The sequence below is a fragment of the Antedon bifida genome, chromosome 5, assembly GCF_963402885.1.
Source record: "Antedon bifida chromosome 5, ecAntBifi1.1, whole genome shotgun sequence".
In the NCBI taxonomy this organism is placed as follows: domain Eukaryota; kingdom Metazoa; phylum Echinodermata; class Crinoidea; order Comatulida; family Antedonidae; genus Antedon; species Antedon bifida.
The window spans coordinates 13856810-13868138 of NC_136230.1; the positions used below are offsets into that span (position 1 = coordinate 13856810).

The window sequence follows — 11329 nt, forward strand, 5'->3', positions numbered from 1 at the left end:
CTCTTTTCTTTCGTTTAGGGTCGCCCGAAGTCAATCTATATAGTGGGGCAGCAATTTTAGAATAATCCTTAATGAACCGACGGTAATAACCAGAAAAACCTAAGAAACGTTGTACATCACGTCGATTAGTGGGAGTTGGCCATGTTTGAACTTGACTAATTTTGTCTGGGTCAGTGGCAACACCATGAGCTGAAATTATATGACCTAAATAACGAACTTCTTTTTGAAGTAGATGACATTTGGATGGTTTAAGTTTAAGACCATGCTTTCTTAAGCGTTGAAGCACTAGTTCAATACGGGCAAGGTGTTCTTCAAATGTTGAAGAAAAAACGAGGATATCATCTAAATATAAAAGTAAAGAAGAGTAGTTCAAATCGCCTAAACATGTTTGCATTAGTCGCTGGAAAGTAGCAGGGGCATTTTTTAAACCAAAAGGCATCCTATTACATTCAAAAAGACCCATTGGCGTAGTAAACGCTGTTTTAGGCTTGTCACGTTCCTCAACCTCTACTTGCCAATACCCAGAAGTAAGATCAAAAGCGGAAAAATATTTGGATTTACCTAGTGCGTCTAATGCATCTTCTATACGAGGTAAAGGAAAAGCATCGCGTACAGTCTGTTGATTCAATTGCCTATAATCAATACAAACTCGGATCGACCCGTCGCGTTTTCTAATTATAACAATTGGTGAGGCATACGGACTAGCACTTCGTTTTATCGCACCTGACTCTAACATTTCATTTAAAACTTGTTTCACATCTTGGTACTGTGATGGAGGTATACGTCGGTATGGGAGACGAAATGGTGGGCTATTACTGTCTATTAAGGGGATGGAGTGTTTAATTGTTGATGTACAACCGAAATCTAAAGAATCTTTTGAAAATACATCAGAGTAATTGTGTAACAAATTTGTGAGTTGAGATTTTTGATGTGGATTGTCAAAATCTGATTTGGATAAGTCAAGTTGTGATAGAGTTTCATTATCTGTGACCCTTAAATTACTCATATTACAATTCACTGCTAGCCCTGGACTTAAGTTATTGGTTTCATTTATGCTGAAATCATTATTATCAAAGTCATGCAAATTATGTACGAAAGATACCTGTGCAATTTTACTGTGCGGCGCAATAGTAATTGGCCGTGAAAATCTATTACATAATCTAATTGGTATCTTTCTGTCGGCGGTGACACAAGTTATGTGGGGTACAATATGAATTGATAAATGTGAAGAACTTAAATTGTCTACTACACATGTATAATTATAACCTGCTCTGTAAACTGGTGGACCTTGGCACACCAAACTAACTTCTTGGCCAGGCTGTAAAACATACGGTGAACGACCAATATATTTAGCATAACCAACCGTTTTATTTTGGTCACCTATACTACTATTGCATATTATAGATTCAACAAATGCAGTGTGCCATGAACTGTTTTCATTCTTAATCCTATCCATAAATTCATTCCCATACTTTTGCTCTTGGTCTTTTTTAGATGCTCGAATAACATTTGTGCCCAAGAGTACAGGTACTCTGGACCTATAGGTATCATCGGGGACTACAAAAGCAGGCACATCTTTGTAAATCATATTTAAAATTTTAACTGTTATAGGAATAGTACCAAGATAATTTACATTTTGCCCATTAGCAGCTTTGATATTTACATTAACATGATTTAAATTTAGTTTGCATAATTGTGGATGAGCTTTCCACAGAGTTTCAGTAATTGATGTTACCTGGGACCCGGAGTCTATTAATGACCTATAGGTGATGCCATTAATTTCTACAATATCCTCATTAGCCTCTCCTATGAGAGAACTACGAATAGAGGAAACATTATTAGAAGTAATTACATTGTTAAGGCTTACTTGTGGTGTTGGTCCCACGGTGCACCTCTCCACCGTGGAAAATTGTAGTTTAACGGCGGCATTCTGCATCCAACAGCAATATGACCTTCTTGTCCGCACTTTCTGCACCTTATAAGTTCTTGATTTTCATATTGTTGTTGTTGTGCGCTCATGAAATCAGGTCTTGCTTGGTCTTGTTGTATAGACAGCAGTTGTGTAAACTGTTCTTTTAAATCGTTCATTGATTTTGTCAAATTGTCTAATTTCGTTTTTTCTGGACGGTCAGCTTGATTTGATTGTTGTTGTACATTTTTTGTAGTCTTGTTCTCTCGTTCCATAAGACGAAGCTCTGCTTTTACATCTTTGAATGTCATAGATCTTGGTCTCATGGGAGCAAGTCTCTGCGTTACATGCGCATCTCTTACTCCCCTCATAAACTGTTGCGTCAGCATATGGTCACCATCAACCATTGGATGTTGCACTCTTTCTTCCACCTCTCTCAGGACTGCTTCTAGCTCTACGGCATATATTGAAGGAGTCTCTGCTGGATATCGGACTCTTTCATAGAATTCAGCGAGCGGATCCCCGGCAAAAAACGACTCACCAAATTGCGCTTTCAATTCCTCAAAGGCGTTCTGTGGGGTCTGTTCCGTTTGCGGAAGATTTAACACAAGTTTTCTTGCCGCTCCCCCTAAATACCGCACTATGGTATTGAATTGTGCCTCTATTGGCATCTGAGTAACATTCACCAAATAGTTAATGTCTCTTACCCAGTCATCAATGTCGATTCCGCTTCCTGCTCTTCCGGTAAACACTGGAACATTCTTTACTTGGTGGTACAACGAATGACCAGTACCTGTGTTTTGTGTAGGCCTAGATGGCGAGTTCAAATCAGGGTGCTGCATTGTCACCTCCTCCATCTCATTTTCAAGTGTTTGCCTTCTTGCACGTCGTCTTGCCATTCGATTTTACAGTAAACAGACAATTTTGCAGCCAACAAATTAATAAAATAAATATATTGCGCTCAAATTTGATTTTACTGGTCCTGGCAGGATCGCCAAATATGTAACCTTTACTATTACACGACGTGCAAAACACAAAAGACTCAAATACAGGTACAAAATATAGTGTGAGAAATTGCTTTATTGATGTTGCTCACTTAAGGCTCTGACTGCGAATGCTCTTCCAAACCATTTGCATTAAGTTTAATCATTATCAGAACAAAGAAATTACACTTAATTACTAAAACAGGAATTAAAGCTAATTGATTAATGGCCGAAACAGATATCAATGACCAAAAGATTATATAATGGTTAATCCTATAAACAAATAGTGGACCACAGGCATTTCCAGATTACCCTATGGGGAGTAAATGTGGTGTCTATTCACATTTTAAGTCAAAAACAAATCAACAAAATACTTAATAGCATTCCAAAATGCTGTAAATCAATTAAAAGTAAAATAATTAAAAAGCTAAAAGTAATGTATGCCACACCTACAAAGGTACCGTACGACTGAAGTTTATGACTGATTTATCTAACTATAGGCAAAACAGTGCCGCGAAAAGTTACAATATGAAACCCCACAAATATTGTATGGAAGGCTACTGCGGCCAGCATAACCATTTTAAGGGAAGTCCATGTTTTTTCGTCTTGATTTCTATTACAATTAGTTGATTTATGTACAATTAACCAGATATTATATTTAAAATTCATGTCTGTACCTGAGCTTTAACTTAAATAAAGAGTATTAACCTTTGATGTTTTCTTTAAGATAATGTATTGTATATATGCATGCATTTGTTTTGCTTGTATAGTATTTTTTTTATATAGTATACGGTACTTTTATACGTAGTATTTATATATTGCAAATTCGGTAAGAAATTGTGGTCCTTAATATGAAAGGTGGCACTAGTTTTGCTGCCAGTTATTTTGCTACAATTATAAAAGAACCTATAGATACAGTGCCCTGATTGGGTAATATAATACTGTAGTTCAATACAGTTAGTGTAAATTTACGACGGTTGAACACTTCAATCTTTAAGATTGTTTGTTGGAGACATTGATATACGCTCAAACGGCGCCCCGTATATACGCACTGTCATATGGAACTTTTAAAGTTAAAACAGCCCCAATTCATATATATTATGAAAGTGGTGTTTGCGTTAGAACTGGCAGTTACGACTAAAAATGTATCCAGGCTCCAAAATGTGTTCAGGTAACACATTTTGACTGCTAAATTCTTAACTATTGGTTTCATTTTGCCGTTACTAGGAGGGGATACGTTTAAAAAAAAATATGTTTTACCAAATCAAATGGATACCTCGATCATATCTATTTAGTGTACCATTTTCATAAAATAGTGTTGCTCTGTAGGATACATCACAATACAACACAAAAACAGAAAAATGACCATTAAAAAAGACAACAACAAGGCCATATACATATGGCTGCAGTCGCGTGCGCAAATTTTAGTTAGTGTTTACCGACCGACCGACATAGTGCGCTGTAGAGTCGACTAAAAATACAATTTTGATACTTTATTTATTTATTTCGAATCGGTTTTAAAAAGTATTTCTGTGAAGAACATTCCTGTGTTTTCTAGATAGGATGAGAAAACTACACAGATTTAGACCGACCGATTTGTCTGAAAATCATAAATAATACTAAACCACCTGATCATAAACAATAAAATACAATTAACTGGAGAATATAGAGGCCCGTTGCTTTAAGAAAGCCGAAAAATATCGTGCATAGTCATAATACGTGATTTTGGCCCTCTATCGGCAGAACCTCCCGTTATCGGCCACTTTTCAATTCCATAAAATAAGGCAATTAATAGGAGTTGAAACTTAATTGTTATAGTTTATAAAATATACACGAGGCGTAGTTGCTAATACTAATATGATCTTTATAGTTCGATGTTCAATGTACAAGTGAAAGTAACTTAACTAAAAGTATTCTAATCTACTGGTATAAAATGATTAGTAATATTTATTGTGGTTATACACAGGATACTGTGGTTATCACACAGGGTGGTAATTGCATACCTGTGCTGGATGATACTTAGGGCCTGTTCAGACCTACGGAGTTATGCTTTCGTATTGTACGCGGCGTACAACTCCATAGGTCTGAACCAGGAAAAGATTAGTGGAAGCCACCTCGTACGACACTACTCTTTCGTTCGTTACGACAGCTCAAGGTACAAGATTAGTGGACGCCGCTTATGATACGAAAGTCATGCATCAACAATTTTGACCTGTAACCAATCAAATTTACTCCTGCATACCAGATGTTCACCCAAATCGGTGACAATTCAGTTTGAAACGAAAGCGTATACCCTAGAAATATCACATCTGTTTACAATACATTAGTGGTTAAAGCAGCCCAGGTCTATAGTCTACTTTAGTTGAGTATGGTCAACAACATGAATTTCAGAAAAGTGAGTGACCTGCTACATAACGAACACTGAATTTATAGTTTTCCAAAGAATGCTACATTGCTACTGATTGAACTCATCAAGCCCAAAGACGTTAATTTTTGTCGCAAATACTGTAGGAGAAAATGCAAGCGTAAGCAACTGAAGAAAAGATATTTAGGCCTAGCCTAGATGTCATAAGTAAGCCCATTAGTTTTCACGGCTGGTCTCCTCAGAAAATAGAGGCAACAATATCATTTCGCTATAAATAATTGATATCATGTGTATATAAACAACACTGGATGTGTTTGCAATTGCCATTTCACGGCAATACGCTTTCGTTTCATAGCAAACAAAGTTGTAGAGATTATAAGTTTCTGAAATATAATGTAGTGCTGCTGTGTTATCGGAGAAAGTTTATAATCTAATCGCATTATGTATTCAATTATCTCAAAACAAATACCAATTGAAATGGCATGGTTTCTGTGATTAGTTCTTTAGTTCTTTTAAATATGTCTACTATAATCTTTCCCATCTCTTCTGAAAATTCCTTTCAATACAATAAATTGCCTGTTGTAGATACAAACAAGGAAAACGCTTATCCATCATTACTAACAAATAAGTTATCAGGGATAGTTATTTCTTCAGGTTGATGTACTACATTTCCAACACATAACCCTTCTATCACGTAAAGTATTAAGAGTACACGCCTGTTCATGTGCGCCATATTACTGCTCATATATTTGTTACCAAAATAATTTTGCAAACACGGTTAATGTATTGATTCAACATTACTTTGTTTACCAATTGGGGTTGTATATTCATGTGAGGTAATAATATTCACAAGGTCAACACTCGGGAAACCAATTTTTCTGGAAAAAAGCAATGTATTTGATACTGCATGACATTTTTTTCTGTTATTAACCATATTAGGAAGTTAAAAAAAAATTTCAATTATTGCTATATTTTGAGGTTAAAGGTCACCAAATACAGGCAAATAATACCAAAAAATCGTAATTTTAAAATAAAACCATTAAAATAGTTTAGATTCAATGCGATTCCAGAAAAAATAACAGCGAATTTATCAAAACTGTTGTTTTGGCTCTTTTAAAGTGAAATTTCATGGTTTCCCCCAGTTTCCATGGTTACAAGACACTATTAAAATTTACAAAATATAACATTATTTGGATTTATATAACTTCTAATTTGTTTAAATCGGTGATCGTGACCCTTTGTAACTTTTTGTTGTATATGATGTGCCAGCGTGCGCGATATTGGTACATGCTACGTTCTAGGCGTTGGAGTAGTAAACAACCTAATGTAAGTACAGTGGCTGATTTCCGCCAAAGAAAAACATTATTTTATAAAAATACGGCGTTATAACGCCCTAATTAGGGCGTTATAACGCCGTAATTAGGGCGTTATAACGCCCTAATTATACAATCCGTTCACACGTACATGCGCATGCGTAGTACATCAACAAACCCAGAGCCATAAAGAGTTGCGACTTTGAATGGATTGAATCAATTTGTTTAAAGGTTTTTGTTAAAACAATAATAACATTATTTTGATGATTTTAAACCAAAAAAATAGCTTTAATCCATTTAATTTAACGGCTCTGGCTGGCTCTACGCGTTTATTTTGTACAGCGATTCTCTATAGTAATGCAATAGGGTTGGTGAAATCTGTCCACAATAGGTTACTTTTCTGTCCATAATAGGTTACTTTCTGTCCACAATAGGGACTAGAGGGCGCTGTTGTTTGTCCATAATAGGTTACTTTCTGTCCACAATAGGGACTAGAGGGCGCTGTTGTTTGTCCATAATAGGTGACTTTCATAATTGGCTGTCCAAAATAGGTGACTTTTTGTCCACAATAGGGGATTTTATTGGAGTAGTGCGCCATCCATTGTGTTGTCCATAATAGGTGATTTTTTTGGCGTACTCTCGATCGTACGTACGTGTACGTACGTACGTAGTTTGTTTCGCGAGTAGAAGTAATACTAATTTGCTTTCTCTTCAGACTTTGAGTTGAGGCTACCGACCTGGTTCACCACCGACCTAGACCTATAAATTAGTATATTATTTAAGTCTCTCTAGCCTAGGGGTCTCTCTAGCCTAGGCCTAGTCCTGTTAGTTAGGCTACCTCTATACTATAGGCCTACTAGCCTACTACTAGCCTAGGGCTAGGCCTAGCTTAGATACAGCAGCAGGGTAGGCCTACCTCCCTGCTTACAGGAATACAAATGACATGGGCTCCATATTAGGTAGATATGTTTCCTACTACAAACAACTAGGCCTAGCCTCAGTTATCTTGTTTGTTTGTTTTTTTATTATTTATTAATATAATATGAATATATATACAGACTAACATACTATTTTACTCGTAACTATATTGCCTATTCTGCAGGTCACTGGCGGACTAAGTGACTAGAGGCCTAGTCACTATTTAATACGGTCTTTTACTACTGCCACCGCTACTATACTTTGAAGACCGAAATCTTCAAATCACAAACATCTAGATTGAACTATTAAAATTTTTGTTTTTTTTATTATTTTGTGAATGAACGAGTCTTATCCAGACAGTTCGGACAGTTAATAGGTTGGCAGTATAGTAGAACCAGAGCTAGTGTTACTGTGTTGTTAATTATGTCATCTATTTAAATCTCACAATTGTTTTCCCATATTTTTTGCGTGTATTACAGATTGTGTACAGTGTATCTTCTGATCAATGTTATAGTACAGTAGCATGGAAATGTCTATTAACTAGGGTAAGTAACAGATAGGCCCAACCTACAATTGAAGAAAAATACTTTACATATAACCCACTACATCTTTTAGGAGATTTTTCAATATGATCAAGATACTGTGAAATCCCAAAAAGAAGCCTATTTCAAAACAGTATTTGTTTGCAAAAGTAATCTCGAAAAGGAGGATACAAATGAGACAAACTGAATATTATCAGTACCGTAGTAGAAAAACTTACTGACAATACATTTGAAATGTTCTATTCATTTGCTTTGCTAGGAAAATAAAAGTAGATATTTCTTTGTTTATTTCCATTCATTATAAACATTACAATCACCATACAAAGAATAGATAAATCCACTGACAAATTCATGCAGAAAATATTTCAAAATTTAATTAAATGTTATATTATTAAAGCATTCATTCAATAAAGCCTTTATCTTTAAACATTTAATATAAGTTTTTATATAGTGAGTATGGTAATAATTGACTCTGACAACTGGCATAAACATAAATTTAGTAAAACAATCCTACATATCTTTTTTTTAAATGCAATAAAATATTTAAACATAACTGTGTCCCACCATACAACATGACAATTTGACTCAGCATTACTAAGATTGAAGTTACTTTTATTATACAATACCTAAACATTATTATAGTGTTTAACTATTTCCTTTTTTTATTATAGGCATACAGATGTTTGATATTCTGCCCATATATCCTGCTGAAATGAAAAGGTACATCATTTCAACATAATATCTTTGATCATATCATCATCGGTCAATACTTATAGTAATAAACATAATAATTATGGTGTATTTTTTTTATCTTTGCTATTTTTTAAATTGTAGTTTAACCATATTTTTACACTTTTAAAATTAATATAATTCAGTATTTTTGAATGTGATTTAGATTATGAATAAATTTAGAATACAGAACAAAATTGTTGATTGTACACTGCGTGTATGTAAACTGGATTTATTGTCGTATTCCTAATGATTCAAAATAATATTTATTTTGCTTCATTATTAAAGATGTATTGTCCCTCAAAAACATGAAAAATTAATTCAATCAGACTTTGAATATGTTATTTTGTAGTTTTAATAAAGTTAATCGAAAAAAAAAACCGAAAAAAAAATAATGTTTTCACTTGTAAAATGACAAAATAAATGGTTAATTCAACCAAAAATCCATTGGCTAGCAGCCAATTTGACCATTTTTTGCTTTAAATTACATTTTTTCAGGTAATACATTTTTTTTCAATCTAATTTTTGGTCAATGTGGATAACTATTATGTTACAATAAAATGGAATGGAAAATTTTTTTTTAAGAATTATTTTTTCAGGGGGACAATACATCTTTAAACATTAAAATTGATTCATTTAATTAAACAACAATATAATAAATGGATGAGAACTGCTGCTGTTGATTGACTACTGACTGGGATGATTTGTCATGGATTTTGAAACAAGGGACGACCTAAAATGACGAAATGAAGTGCTGAACTCTGATGTTTTTTGCAATATTAAATTGATAAAGTTGATTTTTATTATTACTGTTAACAAAACAAAAAAAACAAAAAATTAACGGTAAAGAGAAAACATTATCATATATCTATATAACCTATGTGGACTATCATCAGGAATTAAAGGGATAAAGTTGATTTTTATTATTACTGTTAACAAAACAAAAAAAACAAAAAATTAACGGTAAAGAGAAAACATTATCATATATCTATATAACCTATGTGGACTATCATCAGGAATTAAAGGTATAAAGGTATAAAAACGTATTTTACTAAAACAATAGGAAGATTCAAATGTTGTAAGCCTACATACAGTATTTACAAAAGGAATGGAAAACCCAAAGATGAAATGAAAAGCTGTTGGCAAGCGTCTTTAACTCCTATAATTTGTAACATTGTTGAGAAATTGCTTTGATGTATCTAGAATAGTATAATAATATACTAATTACATTTTTTCAGTTTGGAATTAAACAAATGTATAATTATTGAACTTTTACTTTCTAAGGTTTTCATTCATGGGCACAGTTAAAGGCTGTAAAGATTTTTAATTTTTGTTTTCTTGACTTTTCTTCTGTGTAATGTTACTTGTTTTATAAATAACACAGGTAGTAGTCGTGACTTGATTAGTGTTTCATTTATTACATCTCAACCATCTTGGTTCTCCTACATCAAGTGATGCCATGAGGCATTGCTCACTCAACTGTACACTAACTATAGAGGGCTCACTCTATACTTACAATATCATAGCCTTAACTATATGCTATCATTACATCTCCCTTTTTTTTAAAATTAAAAAGTTAATTACTGTTCATCTAAATCTACTAACTAACAACACTCTAACAATATCTTTTCCTTGTTCACAAAACAAAACTATTACATCTTTCTTCTCTTACATATAAATCCTAACAATCTTTATTTACAAAACCTCAACAGGCAAAAGCTCTTTCCTAACATACATACAGTACATTACATATAATGCTGTTTATGTTGTGCTCAGAGGTAGACTATTCTGGCACACAATTTAGGGGTTATTCTGCCCTTAGTTCACAAATCTAGTTTTATCAATTGTTTTCTGTTGCGTTTAGGGTAGCGACGTGTTTCTTGTGTGGTGTTTGGTTCTATTATATGTGATGTCTGTGAATCCTGCGAACTTGTTACTTTAATGATATCTCTGCGATTGCGTCTATAATATTTTCCATCGCTTTCAACTGTGTATGATCGTGGACTTTCTTGTTTCTCAACGATTGTTGCTGGTTTCCACTGACAATCTTTTCGCACATAAATTCTATCTCCAACTTTAAGTGTCTTTAGCGGTTTTGTTCCTCTGTCGTAATAGTTCTTTTGTTTTGCTTTGTTTTGTTTTAATTGTCTCATGTTGTTTGTTACTTTTGGTTTCAGCAGTTTCGTAGACGTTGGTAAATGTGTTTTTGTTCTACGGCCCATTAGCATTTGTACTGGTGATGGTAATCCATCTCTAGGTGTATTGCGGTAACTTAATAGGGCTAAATATGGATCTTGTTTATCTTCTTTCGCTTTTTTGAGTATCATTTTTGCGGTTTGAACTGCTTTTTCGGCTCTTCCATTTGCTTGCGGATAAAATGGGGATGCTGTTGTATGTTTAAAATCATACGCTTTGCCAAAATTTTGAAATTCCATTGACGCAAATTGTGGTCCATTATCAGAAATTACTTCTTCTGGTATCCCATGTCTAGCAAATTGTTGCTTGCAAAATTTTATAACTGAGCTAGATTTCGTGCTTTTTAACATGTTTATTTCGAAATACCCTGAATA

The 11329-nt window shown here is 33.9% G+C and overlaps 1 long non-coding RNA gene across 1 annotated transcript; it reads left to right on the forward strand.

Moving 5' to 3' along the window:
• The first annotated feature begins 7076 nt into the window (after positions 1 to 7076).
• On the forward strand, positions 7077 to 8921 carry LOC144842720 (uncharacterized). The gene is made up of 3 exons (XR_013612159.1): positions 7077 to 7189; positions 7968 to 8033; positions 8702 to 8921. It is a non-coding gene; the product is annotated as an uncharacterized LOC144842720 (long non-coding RNA).
• The last annotated feature ends 2408 nt before the right edge of the window (positions 8922 to 11329 follow it).